Below are 27,898 nucleotides of genomic sequence, written 5' to 3' on the forward strand. Positions count from 1 at the left end.
ACGCGAATAGGTCGATGAACCTTTTGACTGACTTCAAGGCTTTCCCACCATATATCCCATACATGCACAGATCAATAACATTAGTAATCAATAGGCGTCAGTAATTGTCACACACCATGACCTTGCAGTCAGAAATAACATACCTTTATGTAAAAGTTAGAATGTTTATTTCCTTATATTAACAATGCTAATGTTACTTAACTCAATCTCAAAATTAAATGATAAACATACAGAAACATCACGGGCTGACCAAAACAGTGAAAGAATCGCAATCTAATCAAAGCTTGAGCTACTACACATTCTAAAGTTACAGTACAAATTAATAGCAAGAATAACTGTGCAATGATATAACATACATTTTGAAATCAGCAAAGAAAAAACATCAACTGTTATTCCGTGTAGCAAACTTCATTAGTGAGGATCCTAACTAACATCAAATTAGAATAGCATGTTTGGACTTCATGCAAAACAATTAAGTCAACTTGAATTTGGAAAACATGTAACTATGGCTCTATCAAAGTAGCGGTCGGTACCTAGAAACAAAAGCAAATAGACAGCAATCATTGACAATGATGGTATACCTCTCCTCAAGTAGATCAGCAACCTAAGACAGTCTTCGTCATCAGGACGTCGGTCTGGTCAGCAAAGCATTAGGATTCAGCGTCAATGTTCAGGAAAAGCAAGGTCTCTTTAAGCAATAAAGAAAAGCATGTCTCTTCTCAAGACGGTCAAGAAAATAATGGCGGTATGGCAAACGAAAAATGGGAAAATGGTGTCCTCTTCTCAGTGCAGTCTGGCTAAGTTAAATTTCATAAAACTACTTCCCATGTCCCTATTGGTTCAAGAATAGCATGTTTGCAGTTAATCCAATGAAAATAAAACCCTATGTCTAAAGTCTCTTCTAGTACATGGTTCACATGTTGATGATTGGCTCCTGTCCTTCCATTCTCATCATTGCGATCATCAGGTAACCATATTGTTGCAGCTTATACTCCAGTCAGTAAACTTATTTTCTCCTCCTGGGAAAGTCAGTCTCACACACATTACATTAAACATTGTTTCATTAGCTAATACATAATCTCCTAACAAGCAGTTCGAATGCGTGCATTATTTTTCTCTACATTATTACATTGTCTAAGCAAATGCAACACTCAAAATACATGAATAATCATTAATAATTTCATTAGTAACTTTTGTGTTAACACATCTGTTCAACCTTTTTACTGGTGGTTTCACCAGTCATTCGGCAATGCTTAAAAACCACAATCAGAATCTGCAAAAATCAGATAACACTACTTTGGCAATAAAGCCCCCTCATTATGTGTCAACTTCACGGGTTGACTTCAGGTATGAATGAACTTCAATGCTGCTTCTTTTCATCCACCTTGTACTCAGATGAGGCTACTAAGCCACTTACAAGAACATAGGGGGAAAGGGTGATTGGGAAAGACACATGTTGCTAATTAGCACCCTCGCTTTGACCTGGTATGAATTTGTTTCAGGCATTCGAGTTGCAAAGAGACTAAACAAACCTAAAATGTATAGGCCCTCATTATGACCCTGGTCAACAGGCTGGAGGTACTTTCCACTATATTATGACATTGGTGGTTTGGCTGAAGCCAAACAGCCAATGTACAACACCGACCGCCACGGCGGTAACAGCCGCTGGGCTTGAGATAAACATCTGCAGCCTGGCGGCCGTCACTGTGTCACCCGCAGGATTATGACCCGCCTACCGCCATGGTTTTCGTGGCTTCCTTACCACCACAAAAACCATGGCAGTAGGCACTATCAGTGACGGGGAATTCCTTCCTTGTCACTGATAAGGGTCTCTCTCCCCCCCCCCCAACCTTCTCCAGTTTCCCCCCACCCACACCTCTCTCTCCAAACCCCCCCTTGACACATTCACACATACATACACCCTTTTCACACAAATATCCACGCATGCATACATCCACTCACACACACCTGCACACACTTTCAAACATGCACGCACATGCACTCACAAAACACAACATACACGCTCTCACACATTCATACATGCACACTTGCATCCAAAACGCACCCGCATATCCCCATCCCCACACCACCCGACACACACAGCATCCCCCACCCGCCTCCCCTGTCGGAGACCCGACTTACCTGTGTGCAGAGGGTCCTCCGGCAGGATATTGGACGGGCGCTGCTGCCACCAACAGCGTCTGCCAGCAGAACGCCTCCAGACCGTATTATGGGTCATAATATGGTTGGCGGCAGTCTACTGGTGTGGCACTGCTGGTGGCAGCAGCGCCACCTTACCGCCATCCACCGCCATGGCCACAGCTGGATTTTCACCATCCTTCTGGCAGAAATCCAGCTGTGGTCATAATGTCTTTTGGCGGCCGTCGCCACGGCAGTAGGCGGTTTTTACAGCCAGTATCAAAATGAGGGCCATAGTCTTCTGAATTGAATTCTCACACTATCTAAAATACTGTGTATGATATAACTTTTAGAGTTGGGTAACACTGCATCTACATGTGCTTGTGAATATAAATGGTTTGCATTCAACATGTAATATGATATAAAATGCTAGTCTAAAGTCTAACTCTAAGTCTAACTCTTCTTTGGTGTGATGATATTTTTATGCAGACCCTCAGAACCTAATCCTTTAATTACCTTGAATAATATTGAATGACATTTATAATATTTTCAGAAAACCGAAACAAGTCTGTGGTTCTCAAAGTCTTCAGTAGTGGGAGTTGGTGAAGTTTGAAAGTAACGATGTGGGGGCTTGGAGGGGTGACATTTGCACCCCTGATGCAATTTTATAAAAATGGGGCAAAATGGTGCATTGTCCATCATTTCTGGAACAAAGCTCAACATTTTTGCATTGATGTCCCCCCCTCATTGATGTGTGCACCAGGCAAGAGAGTTTGGTGTTGTAATCTCCCTGCTTGAAAACAGTTTGTACCTCCATGAAAATGTATGTCTGGTTGACACATTGAGGATAGCAGGACAAGCCAGGGCTACTCAGTGTTAATGATGTTGCACAAATAGCTCAAGGCTGCCTATTGACCCAGTGTGTGCAAGAGAGAAATGGCTTTCGTTGTCCCTGTAGACCAGGCATAGACATCCCATAGACAATTTTACAGATGCAAATACAAGAAGCATCCATTTTGAAAAAATATATATATTTTAGAAAGTCAAAGAAATTGTGAGCTGAGCAGGTTTACTGTTTCAGAAACAAAGTAAATGTACATCACTCTAAACCCAGGGAAAGTATTTTTAAACAAATATGTATGATTACAAATGTTTAAAACATATTTTTAAAATTCATTTTTAGAGAAGGAGATAACCAAAAACTTTGAGCAGGGCAGCTTTATATTGTTCAAAAATAAAGTTTTATACTTTATGGTTACACTAGAGCTTAAAGCTAACACTAGCTAACACTAACACTAGCAAAAGGCTAATACTTTAGAGAAAGTGTATAATTAATAATGAAAGTAAATATGTAGCGATGTGAAGACTGTGTTTTTAACATACTTATATAAAGTGACATTAATCAAGCCATCACAAATTCATAACAGAAAATATGTCTACATGTGCCAACAAATAGTTATGTAATTAATATTTATTGAACATAAGAGCCAACATTCAGATGCCTTGCATAAAACTGTAAATCCACGTTAACTGCTTCGGCACGAGTGAAGAACGGTGACTAGAATCAGGTCCTGCTAAACAAAACCACTTGATTTCTGATCTAAAATTTGAAATTGTTTCAGTTTGGTGTAAAGCAATTAGGTTTGATATAATACATCATGGGTATGACTTAAAAATATCAGTTGGTCTAAGAGAAAGAAACTAGTCATTCTTCAGTATGGAACGGTACAAATCCATTACCAAACAGTATGAAGCCCATAATCCTATGGTGTATAAGTGTATTTACAAATGAAGTAAGTTCACAACTACTGCCAATCTATCCACAAGTTTATTATCTCAGCAAATTCAGATCTGTCTGAATAGTATTCCTGGAGATTATAAAGAGCATCAAATCCACAATCAGTACTCTATAGACCTCTGCCAATATGGCAAAAGTGCAGTTTGTACTTCTGCTATTAAGAAAAAGAGAGTAAATAGGTATGGCTTTCATGGATGGGTACATATGTGTGTGGTATTTTCACTTAGACCTAGCCTAAACATTGCCTTTGACCTAGTGCTTTTTAGGGTCAAAGGCATGCATACAGTCAATGAATGATAGTAGAGGTACTTAAGTTCATCTCCTCCTAGTTCACCTCCATATACAGTACCTTATCACAAAGTATGTATTGGTTTTCTGTACTAACACACTGTCAATGTCTCACTTTTGCAGTTGATTACCTAAAATATTGACGTGGATTTATGCTGTAGAACAAAAAGACAAAACTGTCTTCCAGAGTTCTTGTAAATCCCTTTACTTTATATATAGAAGTTGAATCAAATGTCTGCTGTGTCCAATGGTCTTCGTGCATTCTAGAAGATCACCTCTGTGCACATTAATTATATTGATCACTTGAATGTTAAAGTTCTAGAAAGTTGCAGACCCTCTTGGATGTCCTTATGCCACTATCTGTTAAAGAACTCCAGTTCACTTTGGAGAATGGTTAAAGAATGTGGTAATGCCACCTAACTCTTTAAAGAAAATTCTGACAGACATGTTCAATGCAGCTTGTTCCATGGTTAGGTTTTATTGGACCTCATCAGAGGCACCACACAATGTGCTGCCACCATAATAACTTGGGGTAATTTATTTTTCTTTGGAACACTGCTTTGGAAAACTGAGTTTAAGTTTATTAAATATAGTTGTTGCAATTGTTTCTGCAGGTGAATCATTTAGGTATAAAAAGCAATACAATCTTTCCATTGCCTTGCAATTTCCAAATGTGAAGCAGAAATCGAGTCCTGACTGCATCTTGGTAGAAACCCTAGTTGTTTCATCTGCCTGGACTGCTATGTAATCACTGCTTCTCAATTGCTGTACAATATAGTCTCTTGATGCTCTGCTAGAATGCACTCTAGCAACTCATTTTGGATGGTATTAAAAGTGCCTTTATGCCGGACACAAAATCAACCAGCCCTATAAATATGCCAGGAGTTAGCAAAAGTTTTGTTATGCCATGGCCTGCAATGCCAATTCAAAAAAGAATTTGCAATGCAATAGGTCTCACATTTTCTTGAGTTAGAGCTATTGGCATTGTAAATTCATAAGTGGACTTTTGTTGCCACATAAATTGATCAACCTTGCCAAATAATTGTCTTTTGCTGCCATATGCTTCCAGTGGCCCAGCACTGAACTAAATAACTTCCATTTATCTTCTTCCTCTATTTTAAAACATATACCATTATCATATAATCTTTTATAAGATATTTTGACATTAGAGTGTAATGCTCAAAAGACAATAACAAAAATATATATTGGGACAGACTGGAGGGTGAAAGAAAAGAGGGAGTTGGGAGTAAAGATGGAGAGGACTAGTAACAGTGTCATGGGCCCTTGAGTAAGAAAGTTAAATGGTTGACTGGAAGTTTGGTTGGAAAACAGAGCAATAATTAGTTGAGTGAGGTCCGTAGGTCTCCGGGCCCCAGTGCCACTTCACCTGTTGCTCCATTGATAACTAGGCCCCAGAAGAGAAAGCAGATGGGGCAGAAAGAGAAGCAAAAGAATACAACTGACAAAAGGAAGAAAGAGAAGGGGTCGCAAAGAAATAAACGAAAGAAGGGAAAGGAAGAACGAGAAAATGAAAGCACAACTAAGAAGAAATAAAGCAAATGTGTGAGACAAACAAAAAGGGGAGGAAGCTAGCGAACAAAAGATATAGAGGAAAAAGTAATGAAAGAAGTGTGAAAAGAAAGAGAAAAATGAATATTAGAGAAAAAAGAGAGATGGTGAGAGGAACAAGCAGAGGAAGGACCAGGGCATGTATATACTGACACATTTCCCAGAGACATCGAATGGGAAAACCACTTTGTCACTTCGGGTACCGACAAGTAACTTGTGGCTTCCACATACAGACAGGGAAAAAAGAGGGATTTATATTAAAACGTGAATTGACAGGTGGAGGTAAGAAAAACACCACATAGAGGAAGGAAGAGAGTTCTAAAAAAAAATCAAAAAATAGTTAAAGGACACACACAGAGTCAAAGGGAAGAGAAAATAAAAAAGACAAAGAATGAAGGAGAGAGAACAAATAGTGAAAGAATGAGTTCCTGATGAAAGAAGAGAGGAAGGAAATAAGGAAAGCAATAACCAAGTTTTTGCAAGTTTGAAAGAGGAGGTAACAAGAGTAACAGTAAAAAAAAAAAGGGAGAGGAGTAGAAATAAACAGTTGAAAGAAAGAGCGAAACTGTTAACGTGTGGATTGTAAGAGCTGGAAAGAGAAAAGTGGGGGGAGAAAACATTGAGAGTAAACAAAGTAAAGGAAAGAACAGAGTGAGATAGGTGAAACAGACCCTCCCAAATAAAGATGGCAGCTAACAACAGATTAACTGGCTCACCTCACGTCCTCAAACAGAAGTCAGTGGGTGGAACAGCAGAGGGCACTGTTGGACAGCGTGTGCGGGGTTCCTGGAACTGGCATGGCTGAGGGCTTGGAGTGTGTGAACTGAGGTTCACTGATGGAACTGCGTCTGAGGTCCCAGTACTGGAGCAGCAGAGATTACTGACTGCAAGAACTGAGGTGCTCTGGCAGTCAGCAATATGTGGGGTTCTGGCACTGGCATAGATGAGGGCTTGGAGTGTGTGAACTGAGGTGCACTGATGGAGCTGCGAGAGGGATCCCAGTATGGAGCAGAAGTGGCTACTGTCTCTAAGGATTGCAGAGCAATGGTAGAGTTAATAAAGAAAATCGAAGCCAAGGAAGGGTGGAGGCCAGGCAGCTGAGAGAAGGTGCAGAGAGCCCACAAAGACTAAATGTGACCAAGATAACAGCTCAATTTATAGCCTTGTTTACAGCTAAGTTCAGTGCAAGAATGCTCTGTAAATGAAAAGGGAAGCTTCCCTGGACAGCAAAGGAAACAGTCTATAAAAAAACATCCCCAACAGACTAGATAAACAGGATAAAGCATAATTATACAGTAGTTGGTCCCTGCTCCCACACATAAGGAGGGACAAAGAAGCATGACTGACCACTAGTAAGCAAGGATTTTTAAATGACACTGTAACTTACAAATGAAATGACTGGAAGCCTATACAAGAAGTATACTAATAGTGTACAAGAGGTCGTATGCTTACGCTTGACTTAAAAACTGCACAAAATGTTTACACATTCTGTCAATTTAGATGTAATATAATGGATTCTATCAACGTCCTCATTATGTTTGATTATTTCCTTGTGACAGGCTTCATGTAACAACAGTGCAATGTTTGATTTCCCAAACTAAAATAGCTTTATTACATTGGTCAAGTGGGATTCACTGGAATCATATTTTTTCTACACAGTGTTTTAAGTTAGTAACCTTTAATTTCACCTACCTTCACCTCAAAGAGCACACAGGGGAAAAAGAACACAGCATCTTTAAAAGTGTTGGCGGTAAGCCACTCATTTTTACCATACCATGTTCTAGTAAACATGCATGTGCACCCTAGACTTTTGTACACTGTTGAATGTTTATTTCAGGTTTATCCAGTCCAAATGCTTTCACCCAAAGTTTAACTTTTTGTATCAATCCCAAATAATGCTTTTGTGTGTATATTGTAAACTATGTTCATTTTAGCAAATGATTAAATGAATTGGGGAAAGAAAGCCTAAACTCTACTTTGAATGTTCACTAAATAGAAACTACTAGGGTATATTTATTTTTAAAACACCATACATATACTAACAAGAAATATCATTTACATACGAATATCAGCAAGCAGTTGTTTGTCAGTCACTTGAGATATGGCCTTGCACCTATACACAACACCCTTTTTGGTGCCTGTGGATACCTTTTTTGCTGAGTTCTTCTGTGGTGTATTTTAATAAACCATTTGCTAAGTTGACTTCCTCCCTGGAAGGTGATGATAATTCAAATATGATGTAAGATTTGAGAGTAGGGTCCTTTAGATACATAGCAATCAAGGACAGACTGGCTTTACCGGGCACTGGGCTTTTCCCCAGGAGGCTGGAAGGGTGGAGGGCACTTTTGTCACTGGGGGCTGGTTTTGTGCAGCAGTTTTTAGAGCACTTCAGAGTTCCTTGAATAGCCAACAGTTTTGAGGCAACAATAATAGTGCCAAGACAACTCTGGTGATTAATATACCTGCTGGAGAGAAATGGGGTTTTGTCTAGTGCCAGTTTTGACTCATGTAAGGTGCTGCAGGAGGTTAATATGCCTGCTGCTAAGAACGTGTTCTTTGTAAATCACAGAGCAATTTTGCATGTGCTTAGCTCCTTGTAGTTTTTAAGTTACAATCATTGTCTAGCACAGTGAGCTATGGACTGCCATCAAATAGCTGTATGCAAACTGCATACTACAGGTTAGAAAGTTATGTTTTTTCCCAGTCTTTAATTATCCTAATAATGCTAAAGGGTTTGTTTGGGTAGAAAAACATTGTTATTAGTAAAGTCAACCCTAACCACTGTAACGTTCTGAATCCTAAATTTATGCTTCCACCGACCAAACACTCTTAAAAATGCATACCACTATCAATGAATTGCAAATCATACGCTGTGTAGTTCCCTTTGTAAACATTTACACATGTATGATTCATTTTATCTGTATGTGTGTATGATGAAAGTGTTCCAACACCCTACAGTGGTAAGAGAGGTGCTGCTACAAAACAAATTAACTACATGTGAGAGTGGGGCTATGGAGAGATGAGAGGCACTGTTAAAGGGGGATGGTGAGAGAATCATTTAAGAACCCCAATAAAAATTGCCATATCCAGGTCCACTGTAAAGTCATCTTTTACTATGCTTTAAAGTTTAATATAATTTAATCTATAATAATAAAAAATGTGTTGTAGAATGCACTGTTTTTTGCCATTTTCTCAAATATTCTTAGTGGGAGAACCCCCTATCCCAATAGTTTGTCAGGCTTGCTCTCTATGCAACCGATGGCGGCTGGCCTGACAAATTTGTCAGGGCCCTCTTTGGATTCCCAGACGAGCCCTGATAGCATTGACCAATAAAACCTGAGCTTGTTGAGTCAGCAATCTGCCCAGGATCTGAAGTGTATGCAACCTTCAAACTACAAAGAATGATAACCAATGTGTCAAATGTTTTTGCTTGAACTTCTGCTTACTTTTGGATGGAAAATAATGGACTTCTAAAACTGGCCTTATAAAGGAATGGCTGTCAATGGGCGGTGTCAGTAATAAAATCTCTAGTCAGTAATACGATCTCTAGGTAGATAAATAACAAATGTAACCCAGCACAGTAGTTATAATGTTTATTTTTGGAACAGGTTAACATTTTGGTTGGTCCATTTCTAAACGCATTCAATTGGGAAGACCGTTGTGTAGTCTATATAAAAAAACTTGCAGCACTTTACATTGTGATGCCTCTGTTGCCCAATTGACCCACACCAACATAGACACAGGTTTCACCTGGCACATCTCATATAGTCTGTCTGGTATGAGCACACAAAACTCCTGACCAGTAGATAATCTCAACCAGTCAGAAATATACCACCAGTATACCATTGGAATTTGACTCTTCACCTAATGAAGGAGCATTTCTTACTTTGTCGGGTAAGGTGTGGGTGCAGGACAGCTGATTTCAAATTGCCATTCTGTTGCAGTTTCCTGTTGAAAAGAAACCATATTCTTCAAAGGAGAACAGTTACGTAATGCTTGTATTAAACTTACAGTGCTTCTTACCACATTTTTCCAATAACAAAATGCTACAAATAACAGAAGTTACAGTTACCAAATTGGGACACTATGTACCTACCTTGGGAGAAAAGCCCAGTTTGCCTTGCCAGAAATTCAAACTCATGACATTCAGAGCACCATATATTTTTCAGCGGATAGCATTTCATCGTGCTAGCTTGTTAGATATGTAATCCACTGGGTGTTTCAGGGTTTTTATCCCTTGGCCAACTTTTTAGAGAACATAATAGCCAACATCAGACTCCACAATCTGCTCCATTTTGGGATCCAATCTCAAACCATGAGGTTATCATCCTTCCATGCTGCTAGACCTACATGATATGGGAAATTAGGGAAAGCATGGAAGATACTGGTGGAGTCAACAAGGACGGTGGATGACTTGAACCATCAGCTGATCTTTCAGGGTAGGTATGCAAAATGTAGCACAGACTGCTGTCTCTTCTCGCTCTCTGAGCCTTTTTATCTTTATCTCCTTCCCAATGTCACTCGCTCTTGATGTACACTCTTCAGGGCCTCGCTGCATGAAAACTTAAAGAAACCCACAAATGCCTGAGAATGAGGGCAGGGTGCCTCCTACATTAGGACTTGGGCCTCAGGTGCTACAAGGAAATCAAATTTAAAGACAACACTACCTTGAAGCTGATGATGAATAAATAACCCATGGATTACCAATGATAATAAGAGTTGAATGCCTCCGGTAGAACTGGGGGTCTGGAGCAGGAGAGAACATTCCTGTAGGCCAATCCATTTGGGAGACAGTGGGCCACCCAGACCACCACATCATGTCTTTCTCCTATTTTGGGACATGGTGAAGCCAGAAGTTTATCTTCATTGTGCATGCATTTTGCATGCTGATGAGTCAATGTTTTAGTAAGAAAAGCTGAAGACTGCAAAAATTGCAATTTTGTCACCTACTTATAAGAGAAACGTAATTAGGTCTGGATGGAGTGCAGGGAGTTTGACTCTGCAGAATTCTGCAGAGTTGTTTTAAAAAAAAAAACTCAGTGGAATTCCACAAAGAGGAAATTCCATGACCCACGGAGTCCTGAATATGCCAGATCTTGGATGCGCTTTCGCTGTGCAGCCCATAGCTGGGCTGCAGGCCACACCGGGTGAGCTCCGCTGGCGGGGCTACTAGAGTTTTTGGATGAACTTCTGGCTCCAAGCAGACCGCGGAGTTTGAAAAATGTTGGTAGCTTTTTCAGCAGAGCGGAGAACCATGCACACCGCAAAAGTAATTTGTGTACCTTGACTGACTACTCTATGCCATCGGTCCTCTGAAACTGACTTGGTGATCTTGAAGATCCTTCTAATCCATTGAGAGATGTTTTCAGCACGTGCTAGGAATTTGAAAACTTTCAGGCATTACATGCCACCATTGTTGAAAGGCCCATGTTCAGAGTGACTTTCAATGGGGGATTGTGTCTGGAAAGTTTTTTCATTGAAATGCTAATGACGTACTAAATGGTGACTCCAAGATATTGCTTCAGAAGTGGATCTATTTTTTTGTGAGAATGGTTGAGCACATTTAGATGCACAGATGGCTCAGTGGTTCATGTGACATCTGTCGCCTCTGGATAACTAATGGCGAAGAATAATTATTTAGCTCATACTAGCATGTATGATTGACGAGATGTGAACATGCCCTCTTGAATGAAGATTTAACCCCTACAGTGTGGGCCCCCACACAAGGGAGGGGGTTAAAAAATACCCCGGGAGACATGAAAGATTTTTTGTCTCCCCCTGAACCCTCACACACCCCTTTATGATGTCAGCGATCTGCAAGGCACGCTGACCTCACTATCTGTTTTCTCCTCCTCTGGTATTGAAAACAGCCCTGAACGGCCTTCCTGACTTTCGGGAAGGCCTTGTTTGAAAGGGGGAGACTCTCCCCTTTCAAACAAGGCCTTCCTGAACAGATTTCCTGGCCCTTGGTCGCAGCACACCCCCACTAGACACTGGGAATTTCACTTTGGGGGTCGGCCCCCTCGGCAAACAGGCCGCCCCCGCCGGGGTATTTTCTAAAGGTAGGTTTACCCCTGGGGGGGGCCCGATCGCGCCCCCCAGGGGTTTAAAAATCATTTTTTTTAAGAAATAAAAAAAAAAAAAAATTGACAGGGGGTCGTCTGTGAGCAGGGTGACCCCCTGTGGGGGCAATCAATTTTTTACATAGTTGAATGGTTTCCCTTGGGGCCCCTATAGCCCCCAAGGAAACCATACAGCTATTAAAAAAATATATATATATTTTTTAGACATATCTTTCTAGATATATTAATCTATGTAAATATATCTATCTATATAGATAGCTCTGTGTATATATATATATATATATCTATATAGAAAGCTCTGCATATATATATATGGAAATCTCTTTTGTAAACATGTGTGGTTTCCTTGGGGGCTGCAGATCGGCCCCCAGGAAAACCGCACCCACATATAAAAGTGATATATATGTATGTATGTTCTCTTGCAGCTTGCGTCTTCAAAGCAATGCACATACTTCGATTGGTGTGTTCAACTGTAGCTTTTAGGCAGCAGTAAGCCCTGTGATTGTTTCTGCAAAAAAAGGATCTGACTTTTGTCTAGTGGCAGTTTTGATGCCATACAGTAGTGCAGAAGGTTTATATGCCTACTGCAAAGATCCAATCTGCATTTTATGTAAATAGCTGAGTAGATTAGTAAAGTCAGACATTACCTGCTATATAATACAATTGAAATGTGTGTGCAGTGGGGCTATGGAGAGATGGCACTTTTGCTGGGTGGTAGTTGGGGAATCTGAGGAGGTGGTCATGGGAGTGGGAGCATCAGTGATTGTTGGACTGGGCACTAGAGGCGCTAAAGACTGAGATGATTGGTATGTGACAAGGTGAAGTAATAGTGCCTTTTTTTAAGTGTCTTGAAAGAACGTGCTGATTGAGGGAAGAAGCGAAGGTAAGGTGACCTCTACTGTTGCACGTGTCACACACACACACACCCACCAGCAATTTTGTGTCTGTCTACGTAGGCTAGTGTTTTAGAGCAGCAGTTTAGCCAGTAGCAGAGACTGCATCTCGTTGGATGACTGCTGTTCAAGCCCTCACTCTGGTTATAGAGGACATCTCTGATGTAGGATCAGAGACTGAGACAGCAGATACTGAGACAGCATCTGAGGAATAGGACAATGGTGCAGACTCTGGGGGTGATTTTTCAGTCGGAGGAGTCCCATTCAATAACTCCTTTTCCATTGATCATGAGGGAGGTAATGAGGACAGTCCTGCTGTCCCTTCGCAAGTACAGTCTGTGCAGCGGGACAATAGCGGGTTAGCCCAACCCAGAGAGCAGGTGCATGCGGTGGCAAGCACACACAGTGCTCGCTTGGGAGCTCCCCAATTTAGTTCAGCCCCAAATTCCACCGCCCAAATCATATTGTGGAGACATCAAAATTATCTATCACAAAACAACCTGGTTTTGAAAGGCAGCCACCTGAGTTGTTGGTCCTCGGCTCAGCGGCCATATAGGGAAACCTACCAAACCCAGACATTTCTGGAAAGTAGACATCTGGGGTACTCCACAGAGGTGTGACTTGTGTGGATTCCCCAAAGTTTTCTTACCCAAAATACCCTGCAAAGGTGAAATGTTGAATAAAATATCTATTTTTCTTGCATTTCTGTCACACAAACTACAGGAATATGCTGGGATCCACAAAATTCCTACCACCTAGTGTTTCCCCACCTGTCTTCATAACAAAGCTACCCCACTTGAGTGCCTGTACCTAGTGTCTGCATCAGGAATGGATCACCCCAGGGTCAACAGTTGCCCTCATGTAAGAACCAACATTGACCGTTGTGTCATCTATTCCTGTCGCGGGCACTAGGCCTACCCACACAAGTGAGGTACCATATTTATCAAGAGACTTGGGGAAATGCTGGGTGGAAGGAAATTTGTGGCTCTTCCCAGATTCCAGAACTTTCTATCACTGAAATGATTTTTTTTTACAAAATGTTGAGGTTTGCAAAGGATTCTGGGTAACAGAACCTGGTGAGAGCGCCACCAGTTATCCCATCCTGGGTTCCCCTAGGTGTCTAGTTTAAAAAAATGCACAGGTTTGGTAGGTTTTCCTAGGTACCGGCTGAGCTAGAGACCAAAATCCACAGCTAGACACTCTCCCCAAAAAAATTTCAGTTTTCAATGTAAAAATGTTGTGTCCATGTTGCGTTTTGGGGCGTTTGCTGTCACGAGCACTACGCCTTACCCACACAAGTGAGGTTCTGTTTTTATCGGGAGACTTTGGAGCATGCTGGGTGGAAGGAAGTTTGTGGTTCCTCTCAGATTCCAGAACTTTCCATCACTGAAATGTGAGACAAGTTGGGGGGTTTTTGTGCCAAATTTTAAGGTTTGCAAAGGATTCTGGGTAACAGAACCTGGTGAGAGCCCCACAATCACCCCATTCCAAATTCCCCTAGATGTCTAGTTTTATAAAATGTGTAGGTTTGCTAGGTTTCCATAGATGCCAGCTGAGCTAGAGGCCAAAGACCATAGCTAGGCACTTTGCAAAAAAAAATAGGTTAGTTTTCTTTGGGAAAATGTGATGTGTCCATGTTGTGTTTTGGGGCATTTCCTGCTGCGGGCACTAGGCTTACCCACACAAGTTAGGTACCATTTTTATCGGGAGACTTGGGGGGAATGCTGGTTGGAAGGATGTTTTTGGCTCCTCTCAGACCCCAGAACTTTGCAGCACCGGAATCTGAGGGAAAAGTGTTTTTTTCTCTCCAAATTGTGAGGTATGCAAAGGATTCTGGGCAACAGAACCTGGTGAGAGACCCACAAGTCACCCCATCCTGGATTCCCTCAGGTGTCTAGTTTTCAAACATGCACAGGTTTGGTAGGTTTTCCTAGGTGCCAGCTGAGCTAGAGGACCAAATCCACAGCTAGGCACTTTGCAAAAAAACACGTCAGATTTTAATGTAAAAATGTGATGTGTCCATGTTGTGTTTCCTGTTGTGGGCATTAGACCTACCCACGAAAGTGAGGTACCATTTTTATCAGAAGACTTGGGGGAACACAGAATAGCAGAACAAGCGTTATTACCCCTTGTCTTTCTCTACATTTTTTCCTTCCAAATGTAAGACAGTGTGTAAAAAAAAAAAAAAAAGACGTCTATTTGAGAAATGCCCTGTAATTCACATGCTAGTATGGGCACCCCAGAATTCAGAGATGTGCAAATAACTGCTGCTTCTCAACAGCTTATCTTGTCAATTTTGGAAATGCAAAGGTTTCCTTGATACCTATTTTTCTCTCTTTATTTTTCACCAAAAATATTTTCAGGGGGTTAATAACGGTAAGGTAACTCTGGTGAATAATGCACCTACTGGAAAGAGCCGTTTTGGCTAACCAGTATTGATTCAGAAAGTAGCACAGAGGGTTAATATGCCTGCTACAAAGCACATTGTCGAACATACAGATCACAGATGTTTATATTTTTTACACATGTATGAGTGTTACTACTTTTGCCTACTAGTATGGGTGATATGTGAGTCCTACATTGTAACCCTCATTGTCTTATGTAATAGTTCCTGTAAATCGATTTACACATTTGTATGATTTATTGCCTCTGTATTCAGGATATGGGTGTGATGTAACGAGAACTGACACCCTACAAGAGCATGAATAATGCTATAAGAGCTATAAAATAGTAAGTGCTATATAAATTGTGTTTAATTAACACCACATCAAACATACAAAAGGTGATTGGGGAATGCTTGCAATTTGTGTAACACTGGCAATTGCTCCAAGTAGCATTTCAACCCATCATTATTTTGCCCACCATGCCACCTCAGTTTGGACCAAGCCATATGCAAAGCGGTGTTGACCTTGCTCCAATATGATCACTCCAGCCCAAACTGCAAGACCAGGTCCTCCATGAGCTGGAATACAAGCAACCAATGATCGGGTTTTCCCTGATTGGGGCTCATAAGTCTGGTATAACTTGGTTCCATTGGCACAGTGAGCATGGGGCCCGTACCTTTGCATACCCTTGTCACTTGGTTCCAGCAGGGTGCATTTCAGTGTAAATTTAGGCCCAGAGCCTCATTGATTTCATCGGAACCTGGGTAGAAATGGCCTTCATGCACAGAGTGCTTGTCCCCAATGACTGCCCCTCCAAACAATCTGTGCTGATCTTTGTCCTACTGACTCTGCTCTTCTTTCTGTTTATCTGGTTTATATTGTTTCCATATTGTTCAATAAAACCGTAAGGTAGGCAATTTTCACCTTATCTGTACCATGTGATGTTAATAGTGTTACATTGTTGTCCACCCTGGTTAGGTGCTTGTCTAAATTGTCATCTGTAGGACAGATATCAACATATGGCAATAATGCAGGGTCTGGTTGTAAGAGCGCCATGATATGTGCTGAGAATAAGCCAGAACTTTTCTTATAGCCCACAGACAAGCAACATAATAAGAACTTCACCCTTCAAAACGTAGGTACTCACTTTAAGATGTTTAGCTTGAAACCCCAATTAGAGATGTCAGTGGTGGTTTTGTATTTTTCCCACACCAGGTTCACCATCAAAAATGCTATGTGCTTTTGCACCACATATCTTCTTGTATTTGGTTTTAAATTCCTATAGTGTAAAACTATCCTAAAAGATCTGTCAGGTTTTAGGGGGCATGATCATTGGTGAAAGACAGGCGCTATTAATCCCTGATATTACAAATGATCCAACATTGCTTTAATACCACACTTTGTTTCTAGCTTTATATGGTATTGAGCTTCACTTCAGGTTCACTCTGTAAGGGAATGACATGTAGAATATAATGTTCATCCCACTCCAATTGATTTCTGTATAAGGCTGGAGCCTGTCTTACAGCCCATTCACTGGTGTATGGTTTCCGTGATGTCTTCAGTTACCTCTGTTTCTTCCTACTTTCCACTGCAGATTTCTCTTTAACAGAATCCTCCATGTCACACTTATGTTTCATATGTGGCTTAGCAGCTTGTGAACCTAAGGTATCACGACCCACAGAGGTTGAAATGTTTGTGGTTATTTTCAGTAGTTCTTGTTCATGATCTGGAACTACTTCCGGTCTATGGCGTAAGACCAAAACCGATGCTTATCCCTTCTAGTTGCTTAGGATGATAGAAGTAACTGTAGAAAAGTTTCTCATTAATTTAATTCCTAAATACAGAGCTGATGCAGCTCTGTGCCCATTCTGTACTTGTTTCAGTAGCTCAGAGAAAGCTGCCAATAAAGGCATGCCATGTGTGCTGGTGAAAATGCATGCAAATGTTTCTCCAGGGGTTACATTCCTCTTCGGGTGGAAGGGGGACACACAGTCGATATTCTATATTTGTTTTGGGGTGTTGTAAATGGATACACTGCTTCTAATTGACTTGTCTTGTGAGCATCCCAGAAAATAATCTCTTCATGCTTCACAGGCACGTTTTTTCCCACAATAGCATCAATAGTCTAGTACTAATGGGTTGTATCAGTACTGGAGCTGCTTGCTTGCTGTGTAATCAGGTCTGGAATTCATGGTACATAATACAAACTGTACAAGTCCTCTGCATAAGGGGAATGTTTAATTTAAAATCTGTATCAACTCACCGAGTGACAAGGTGTCAGGATGAGGAATGGGCTTGTAGCCTGCCAAGAACTGCCATATGGCCTCTTCACTGCTCAGGGTCCCCGATGGACATTACTGTGCATGTGTGCTAACTGACCAGCAAACCATTTCTGGTGTTCCTGGTAGGTCAAAGGAATTTCCTAATATTGGTAAGCCCTCTAATTTGGTGCTGTCTTATAAGCCTGACACTTCCTAAAGGCAATGGCTGTAGCATCAAACTCTACCCATGATTAAAACATCTCAGACATAAACCGTGTGAGAAGCTATTACAAAAGTAACTGCCCCACCTGCATTGATGGCACCTTGAAGCTTGAGATTCTAAGTTACTGCTTCCCTGTAACTGGTACATATCACAATAGGGGCCGCCATATGAAGGGATTCAAATGGAACAGAATCAAATAATTAGAAAACATAATGGACAAATACTTTTAAATATCAAGCTTGACAAATCTTTGGCAATAGGTGTTCCCTTACACCCTGTAGGAGGTCACAATGATTACTAAGGACAACTCTGTAATGACATTTTGGTTCACATGAGTATTTATATCAAAAAGAAACTACTCAACGAGTTACCAGAACATCTAGGTCCTACGATGGGTGCCAGCATTGTGTGAACTGAGTTTTTGGCTCTTTTCTACAAGATTTGCTTTCCCACCTAAGGGTAGCATGAGTGAACTTAGTTCAATGCACCAATGCTTGAATTTGAAAGACAGATTTTTGTAGCCCTACATAACTCCACCCGATCCATAGTTGAAGTGACGTCAATGCTTTTGGGTTACCAACAGTCCCTAAATAGGAATTCAGGGACACTGTGGTGATCAGACCCAAACCTTTTTCATTTTCTTCAATCACACACACTTTCAAGATACACTAAGAAAAGACATAACTAAAAAGAAAGTTTATTTTATCAGGTACACCCTGTTGCTCAACACATCTAAAATAACCACTGTAAATAAATGCATATCTTATTAAGATTAAGTGCTGTTATCAGGAGGCAATGAAGCTGGGTTCCCTGTGAAAGACAAATATGTGTTCAGCATCCCCATTAACTCCTCCCGGGCTCATGCTCTAAATCAGCTTTCAGTAGAAAATATGATGCGGTGGCAGTATCTCTAGCAGACAGGAGCATTTTCTGGTCTTACAGTTTCTTGCTTGTGATAATGCGGAGTGAAGGACCTCTCCTGACAGCTGGTCATGTGGAAGTTCTTTTATACTGTATCTTATTAGAGATGGAATTTCCAACATCGCCTTAGGAATGTATGATATAACCAATGAGCATCAAGATGTTAGTCTAAGATGAATTCCTTTAAACATATAAGGTTAAAAAAAAAAAGACAACTCAGACTACACTGCTTTAGCTATTGTTCTTATTCAGCCTTGAAATTGAAATAACAAGGCACTTGTTCCAGGATGATGTTGCATCAGGTGTCTTGCTGATACCTATATCTAAATGACTTGACACTGTCACGGTGCGTGGAAAGAGAAGGACAGATTATATCTGATCAAAGGCTGGCATGGTGATTTTGCAAAACTACAGAAAATAGGGTTGCGGCCTACTTCAAATTGAGTCAGTCCTTACATCTTTACATTACTGCAGGGTACATTTCATTCTAAACTTGAGACCCAGAGCATTGTTGATTTCATCAGAGCCTTTGTAAAAATGTCCTTCTTGTAGAAAGAAGGCCTGTCACCAATGACTGTCACTCTGCTCCACCAACAAATCTATGCTTGCTCTTTGCCCTATTGCACTGCTCTGGGCTCTCCTTTCTGTTTAACATTTTTTATGTTGTTCGCATACCAGCTCAGCTGCTCCTTTGCTAGTGGCTTCAGTTACAATGAGCAATTTATAAATGGAGTCATGGGAGGGAACTAGATTGCTTTGCCGAGCACCGTCCCACACCTGTTGCAGCAGTGCATATTCCTCTTGGTGTCTGTTAGAAATGGGGTATTTAGAAATGGGGTCTTTGGTTGACAGTCAGGTTACCCCCTGTTCAAGCAAGGACCCTCCCTCTAGTCAGGGTAAAAGAGAATCACCCTCAGCTAACCCCTGCTTTACCCCCTTGGTAGCTGGGCAGAGCTGTAGGCTTAACTTCAGAGTGCTAGGTGTATAGTATTTGTACCAACAAACACAGTAACTTAATGAAAACACTCCAAAATGACACAACACCAGTTTAGAAAAACAGGAAATATTTATCTAAACAAAACAAGACCAAAACGACAAACATCCAACATACACAAGTCAAGTTATGAATTTTTAAAGTTTAAACTAAAAAATAGTGCTTAGAAACACCAAATGCTTTGATGAGATGTTAACACGGCATGGTGATGGAGTCGTTCCCAACAAGCCGACACCAGCGGCGCCGGACACAGTCGCGTAGACCCCCAAGCATAGTACCTTTGGTGAAGAGTGAAAACAAGTTGATGCGCGAAGTCGGCAATCGCGGTGTTGGTGCAAAACATTGATTCCACGCACTTCGAGCGGCGTCGGTCACAGCTTGGTGCGGCGACTTCCACGGAGTCGCTGACTTCAGCTGGGCTGCAGCAGTGACGGGCCTGCGAAGAGCGTTGTGTTCCAGCGAAGGTCACGGCGTCGGGTGCAGGCGGCGTCACCGGATTCAGCAGCGGCGTCGGTCCGAAGTAGATTTCCTTGGATTTCCACCAGCTTTCCTTTCAAGGGCCCATGGACCGGATAGGGCACCACTTGTCAGAGCAGGAGTGTCTCCAGAGACTCCAGGTGCTGGCAGAAAGAAGTCTTTGCTGTCCCTGAGATTTCAAACAACAGGAGGCAAACTCTAAATCAAGCCCTTGGAGATTTCTTCACAAGATGGAAGGCACACAAAGTCCAGTCTTTGCCCTCTTACTCTGGCAGAAGCAGCAACAGCAGGATAGCTCCACAAAGCACAGTCACAGGCAGGGCAGCACTTCTTCCTCAGCTCTTCAGCTCTTCTCCAGGCAGAGGTTCCTCTTGTTTCCAGAAGTGTTCTAAAGTCTGTGGTTTTGGGTGCCCTTCTTATACCCAATTTCTCCTTTGAAGTAGGCCTACTTCAAAGTAAAGTCTCTTTTAAATGTGAAATCCTGCCCTTCCCAGGCCAGGCCCCAGACACTCACCAGGGGGTCGGAGACAGTATTGTGTGACGGCAGGCACAGCGCTTTCAGGTGTAAGTGACCACTCCTTCCCTCCCTCCTAGCACAGATGGCTCATCAGGAAATGCAGACTACACCCCAGCTCCTTTTGTGTCACTGTCTAGTGTGAGGTGCAACCAGCCCAACTGTCAATCTGACCCAGACAGGGAATCCACAAACAGGCAGAGTCACAGAAATGGTATAAGCAAGAAAATGCTCACTTTCTAAAAATGGCATTTTCAAACGCGCAATCTTAAAATCAACTTTACTAAAAGATGTATTTTTAAATTGTGAGCTCAGAGACCCCAAACTCCACATGTCCATCCGTTCCCAAAGGGAATTTACACTTTAATCAGATTTAAAGGTAGCCCCCATGTTAACCTATGAGAGGGACAGGCAAAAACGAATTTAGCAATATTTCACTGTCAGGACATATAAAACACATTACTATATTTCCTACCTTAACCATACACTGCACCCTGCCCTTGGGGCTACCTTGGGCCTACCTTAGGGGTGCCTTACATGTAAGAAAAGGGAAGGTTTAGGCCTGGCAAATGGGTACACTTGCCAAGTCGAATTTACAGTTAAAACTGTCCACACAGACACAGCAATGGCAGGTCTGAGACCTGATTACAGAGCTACTTATGTGGATGGCACAACCAGTGCTGCAGGCCCACTAGTAGCATTTGATTTACAGGCCCTGGCACCTCTAGTGCACTTTACTAGGGACTTACTAGTTAATCAAATATACCAATCATGGATGAACCAATTACATACAGTTTTACAGAGAGCATATACACTTCAGCACTGGTTAGTAGTGATAAAGTGCTCAGAGTTCAAAAGCCAACAGCAGCAGGTCAGACAAAATAGGAGGCAGGAGGCAAAAAGACTGGGGATGACCCTGCAAAAAGGGCCATTTCCAACAGTGTCTCTCACAGCTATTGCATTGCACTAAAATTCAATTCAAGTCTGTTCATTGTGTCTTCAAAAGTTGAGATGATAAACTGCACACACTTGATTTCTATGCTTCATACCTGCAACCCCCACAGTTTTCCATCTCATCTTGAACTGAGTTGGGAAAAGTTTGGGAAACAACACTGTCCACTCCCCAGTTGACATGTAGCCCCTGCTCTGCAGGTCTGAAGCCTGAAACACCTGGGGCAAACCTTAGCACCATATCTTCAAGAGATAGGTATGAACCCTGGAAGCTGTGGTTTTGCTGGACTGTGGAATTCACACGTCGAAGGGTTTTGAGATCCTCAGACAGGCACATGATGTATGCAGACAGATGTCAATTATGTACATGTGGTAGCTTGCACAAAGGAGTAAGCGTGGTGAATGGGGGTCAGTGCAGCAACCACAGCCAGTGAGCCAGGATCGTTTCCTGGATTATTTAAAGAACCACTGCTCATTAAAATGAAAGGACCGCAGTGGACATCACATCTGAATTTATCCGAAGGAGTGAAATAAAGAGGGTGGAGCCCAGATGACCACTCCGACAAGCTGCCCATGGTCTTTAAAACGATCAGTAGATTGTCATTCTGGAAACCTAACTTTAGTTCATTAGTATCGGCCATGAAACAATATCACCTTTGAAGGAATGTCCACGTCCATACAAACTTCGGTGGTGGCACACTAGCAACAAACATGTCCAATGAAAATATTCCGCCAATACCATGAGATTTTCTAGCGATAACCATCACTCACATTTGAATTCACATTTGTTCTCATTTGGAATGTGACTGTCACAGAGCTTGTACTTTCTTGGTTTGGGAACATACCAGACACTCACCATTTCAGCTTTCATCTTAGAAGTATAGAGCATTAATTAAATCTTTGTTTGCTATTAAATACTTGAATAATATTCAAGATATAAATTTTCTGAATTAGTAACTGAAACCATAAATATATCAAATACCGATGTCCACCTACCTTGGTGTGTTTCACAAAACTGAAAATGTGTTGGTATGACTGAGGGATGAGAAGTAGGGATGATAGCTGAGGCATGAGAAGTAGGAATGATGGAAGATGGATGAGAAGTAGGAATGAGAAGTAGGAATGATGGAAGAGAAGTAGGGATGAGAAGCAGAAATGAGGGATAAGAAGCAGGGATGATGGAAGAGAAGCAGGGATGATGAATGAGAAGGGATGATGTATGATGGCTGAGAAACAGGGATGATGGATGAGAAGTAGGAATGATGTATGATGGTTGAGAAGTAAGGATGATGGATGAGAAATAGGGATGATAGATAAGAAGTCGGGATGATGTATGATGGATGAGAAGCAGGGATGATGGATGAGAAGCAGGGATGAGAACGAGGGATGAGAAGTAGGGATGATAGATAAGCAGGGATGAGACTGATGGAAGACAAGTAGGGATGATGGATGAGAAGTAGGGATGATGTATGATGGATGAGAAGTAGGGATGATGTATGATGGATGAGAAGTAGGGATGATGTATGATGGATGAGAACTAGGAATGATGTATGATGGATGAGGAGCAGGGATGATGGATGAGGAGCAGGGATGATGGATGAGGAGCAGGGATGATGGATGAGGAGCAGGGATGATGGATGAGCAGGGATTAGAAGTAGGAATGAGGATGTCCTAAAATGGATGCTGTACATGTGAGCTAATCTGACACCTAATTACCTTGTATGCACTTGGCTTTGATATTCTTGCTTTACTAGGCATCCATCTTTCCCCAGCATGAGAACTTAGCTGCCAAGACAAAAACTTGGAAAAACAGTCCATTGTCTTTAGCTTTATTAAAATAAATATTTTAAAAGATAGCCATTGGTATCTCAGATTTGAGTCACTCAGTTTTGCTTGCATTAGCATTGATACCCTTCACACACATTGGCTGTCATTACTACAAATATACTTATAAATTTAGGGACGCTATCTCAAACTGTGGAGAAATACGGATTATGTTCAATCTGAAAGGGACTGCAGGTCCTGGAATTTCTCTTCAAGCCTTCCTCCCCCACATGCTAATATTAAAAAAGTCTGTACAAATTAAGGTGCTCATAGTATGTAATAGAAAATATTCCTCAACCAAGCTATTTGCAGAATTTTGCATGCACATTGGATAGTTTAGATTGGTTAGCAGTTGGACAGCACACATGGGACCAGTGCTTAATTTAAACGAAAGAAAAGTGCCAGTGCTCTCATCCAGAAGGCCACTGCAGCTTGCCCAACCATTGCTTATGCCAACAATGAAAATGGCAGAACCAACACAACTACTAAACATCACACTCCTACAAGTGACATTCCAGGCTATTCCAAGCACCCATAGCTATAAGAATGACTTGGGTGGCATGTATTAGTCACTTTTAATGTACATTGACTGAATAAACAATTATTGTTGTGCTCATTTTGAAAGCAGATAAACAACGCCACAATGTTGCAGACTGTCTTAAATGCTGGTGCCGAGCACTGGAAACACCAGCTCAAAATAAGCACTGTACGAGTCCACTGTGGGCTTCTAGATGGGTCTGATTAGTGTGTTTCAGGGAGTTAGAAACTGTGCTGCTTAGAATGTCAGGAATTCAGGTGGATGGGGTTCCATTAGAATGTTGGAACTTTGGTTTTCTTGGCCAGTTGTGTAACTTCCTCCACTGGAAAGAAATTAGAGGTGGAAAAGTGTGAAGACATAGGGAACAAGGCACAAGAGGAGTGTGCTGTCTGCTGGGTATCCTTAGTAGATTGATGTCCAGTTGAGGTAAAGATTATTTGGCGGTGATCTGTTGGGGCACCTGTAAGGGGGGGTGAATGATATGGGTACAGTGATGCAAAAATATGTTGAGTTGCGAATTGGAATATGGTGTAATGCGAGTGCCATGAAACATTGTGACAGTGAAACAGTGCAAAGGAGGCCGGTTTTAGGCGAAAGTGTAATGTCAGGTAACAATCATCATGCCCAAACATATTTCTAGTCTGAGGTGGGGATAATTTATTTAAGTTTTGCGAAGAGATTTTTGTTTTATAATTCAATTTTGTGTGTGCTTATTTTCATTTTGATTTTGTTGTTGGAATCTGTGTTTGGTACACGACTGTTCCTATGGGGGTCTGCACCATCTTGCACGACACCTAAATCTGGGCAAAGCATATCTTCGCTACGTGTTTTGGTTGATTCTCTATGGAAAAACCTAAACACGCACACTGCGGAAAACAAGCACGGCACCAGTATGTATGTTTTTCAGAAGCATTATTTTCCTTTTTGAGATATAATTGTACAAATATAATTTTACGCTTACTGGATTCTGAGCGTGTGGACTGGTTTTCCCAATGAGCTTCGAGCGTCACTGTAGGTCATTTCCAAAGCACATGCTTACAAGAAACGTGGAGGTAAAAATCTCAAACTACCTATGGCTGTTCCACTGACTCCTCCTGGTGCACTCCTGCATGTGCATGCACCACAGCAGGCTCTGCTTAGACTCCTGGAGAAGAGTGGATGATAACATCTTGCAGATGTGTACCAGAAAATCCATCCATCAACAGAGCCATTTAATGCTCACTATTAAGAGCATTTATTTAACTGCTCTATACTGTGCCGTTTTTTAGACGATTCTACCGATAAGGCTTTTTTATTTTTATTTTATTGCGATGTCTTTAGCGCGCACTTTTTTTTGTATTGGGGTCAGGCTTATTGTAAAGCCAGTTGTTGGATTAGCACAGCTCTATGTAGTGTGGGTAAATATTGTGCCGACAGCAAAAGGCACATAGATAATAGAAAAATCACCCGCCCGAAGGGCTGCATTCTAGTAAAGTACAAATATAACGCAAGGTACTTTTAATTTTGGTTTGACCTATTTGGTCTTCTCCGCTGTAGCTTTATGGCTGTAAAGAGAGAGCGGAGCAAGCTGTGCAGGCGGTTTTTGTAAACACATCAGATCACGTTAGTTTCATTGTGCCGTTCGACTCTGGGCAAGATCCTGGCACTGTCTGGTCGGATGAAGTGAAGTCTCTGTAGTTTCTAAATTCCCATAATTGGTGTCTGATTTTGGATTTCATGAATGCAGTTAAGCTTGTGCATTTTGAACGAGCAGCAATAGGGCATCCATCTACGCTAGCCTACATTATTGATGGATATGCTGATGGGAGCAGACCTCTGGCTGACTCACAGACTCGGCGAAATTAATATCCTGAACCATTTTTGTTTTTCTCGTTTCTTTTGCTCTTGTTGACTGTTCAATACCTTTAGGTGGCATTTCTGGAAATGTACACAAATACATTGTGGTTTTATGTATTCATGCTTCTTCTCTCAAACATTACTATTTTCTTTTATTGATAAGGCACTCAATCACGAAGACGGTGGTGGTTGCTTAACTAGGTCACATTAATGAGTGAATCCCATAAGGCACAAAGGAGGATTAGGAATTCACAATCAAATGTATATATTTCCAGATTCTGAGTGTGCATAGTGTGGCATCTCATCTCATCGCATTAGCATGTCTGTGGAGAGGGAAGTGGGTTGAGGGGCACATAGTCTCCCTGGACACCCTGCCAGCCTCATGCACATGAAACGTGCTGGCGCCCTATTCCCATAATACGTCGAGGTGCTGTGCAACACTATGTTGAAATAGGACAACAGTCTCATTAAAAATCTGCACGTGGGAGATTTGTTCTGGCATTTCACTCTGTGTTTCAGTAGAGAAATAGGAACTTCAGTCATCACGCAAAAGGTCCAGAGGAAGCATCATTTAGCAGGGTGGTCTAGGTTTTCTGTTTTCAGAGACCATAAAATGTACATTTTACTTACGAATCTTGTGCTGGGGCAGTCAATTTCAGCTCTCAGAAATAATATCTGCTGCAGAGGACATCTGAAAGGAAGAAAGCAAACCTTCTTCTGTTCGGCATCAGGTCTGGCTTGCAGCCACTTCAACCCATTTGAAGGGTCCCTTGGCCCCTTAAAAGCCTGAGCGGCAGTTACTGGGCTGCTCAGCTGATGTCAGGAAGAAAGGGATGGCTTCCGGCCATTTGCAGTGGAATCCAATATGAGTGAAGGGTAGGGTAAATCATATAAAGGAGCTACTGTTCAGTGCTTGAACGATGAACGGATCCTCTGTCCAACCATCCCCAAAGTCAACCGACATATAAGCATGTACTTATTTACGTTCACATAAATGCTTTAGTGTTACTGGGTAATAATAGTCTTGGATCTAACACTGACACTTTGGATTATTTCATAAATTTCTCTTTAGACTCACTTGTTAAACGTAAAACCTTTAATATGTTTGAAACATCGTCCTGTGAGATGAATATTTATCGTGTTCTTTAAAGAATAAAACACCCAGACACAATTTAACCCTCTTCTCAAATTTGGGCTGGTATTAAAACTTTTCCACAGCTTCTTTTAGCTCCCAGCCCAGCCCTAGTGACACTAACTTTTTCACCACCGTCCTCAAACACCTGTGAGAAGGAAAATGCTGTCAATGCAAAAAAAAGAGAGTGAACCTCGACCTTGAGAGCTCTCCCATGCAGGTCGCAGTCATCCTTTCATCTGCCTATGGGCACTCAGAGATGAGGAAATAGCTTTTTGTGGATGGAGCAACATTATCATTTAGTGAATTTGTTGTCATCTTTGAGCAGTTTGATGTGGGAATAGTGAGATGGTAGCCGTACAGAACAGGACAAAAAGTACATTCCCAGGGTATACCTTAACCAAGCAACACATTGATGTTGAGTACGATTTTTGGGAGTGTTTACTGCACTGTGTTTTGGAGTGATTGCTGTCCGGTGGCATCCTTTTGGATTGCACTGAGGAATACTTTGAGAACAGCCTGGTGTAATTGTTTCGTACCATTAATGTAATGGGTGACTTCTGCCATTATACAGTCTCATTTTGTGCAGTCTCATTATTGCATAATACGTCTAAAGGCATTAACTAGCGACAGACGGCATGAATTATCACTAATAGGGTGGTTTATGTGCACTACTGTGCCTTTGGATAGTATTCCCTGATACCTTCTTTATGATAATATGGGAACATTATTCTTCCTCGTGAGTTGAACAATTTCCATATTTTGCAGTTTGAAGTTTAGAAGTAGTCCTATTTCTTCTGCGCTTACGGCCAAGTGAAGTTTCTTTCTACATCACTGTTTTAGTCGGCTAAATATCCTTAAAGCTATAATGCTCACAAAGCTCCCACGCCTGTTCGTTGCTGTGGAAAATTTAGTAGTTCCCACCAGGAGGCTATAATAGGTGGGGGATCTTAAGGATAGGATGTTTATGGCTTATGTTTGGAACAGTTTCATTAAAAATTACATTCCTGGCTTGAACCTTTATATTTTACACCAAATCTCAGCAGGTCAGGATGTCATGGGTAACTAGGAGG

General features: G+C 41.5%; 1 protein-coding gene and 1 long non-coding RNA gene across 5 annotated transcripts in view; one reads left to right on the plus strand and one right to left on the minus strand.

The window, feature by feature from the left end:
* The window catches only part of LOC138300358 (zinc finger matrin-type protein 4-like), a 1,123,322-nt gene that overhangs the window by 461,479 nt on the left and 633,945 nt on the right, over positions 1 to 27,898 (plus strand). The window lies entirely within an intron of this gene.
* LOC138302055 (uncharacterized) lies at positions 625 to 26,424 on the minus strand. The gene is made up of 3 exons (XR_011205248.1): positions 26,324 to 26,424; positions 9,681 to 9,742; positions 625 to 688 (listed from the first exon to the last, which is right to left on the minus strand). It is a non-coding gene; the product is annotated as an uncharacterized lncRNA (long non-coding RNA).

Source organism: Pleurodeles waltl, chromosome 6 (genome assembly GCF_031143425.1).
Source record: "Pleurodeles waltl isolate 20211129_DDA chromosome 6, aPleWal1.hap1.20221129, whole genome shotgun sequence".
NCBI classification, from domain to species: Eukaryota; Metazoa; Chordata; class Amphibia; order Caudata; family Salamandridae; genus Pleurodeles; species Pleurodeles waltl.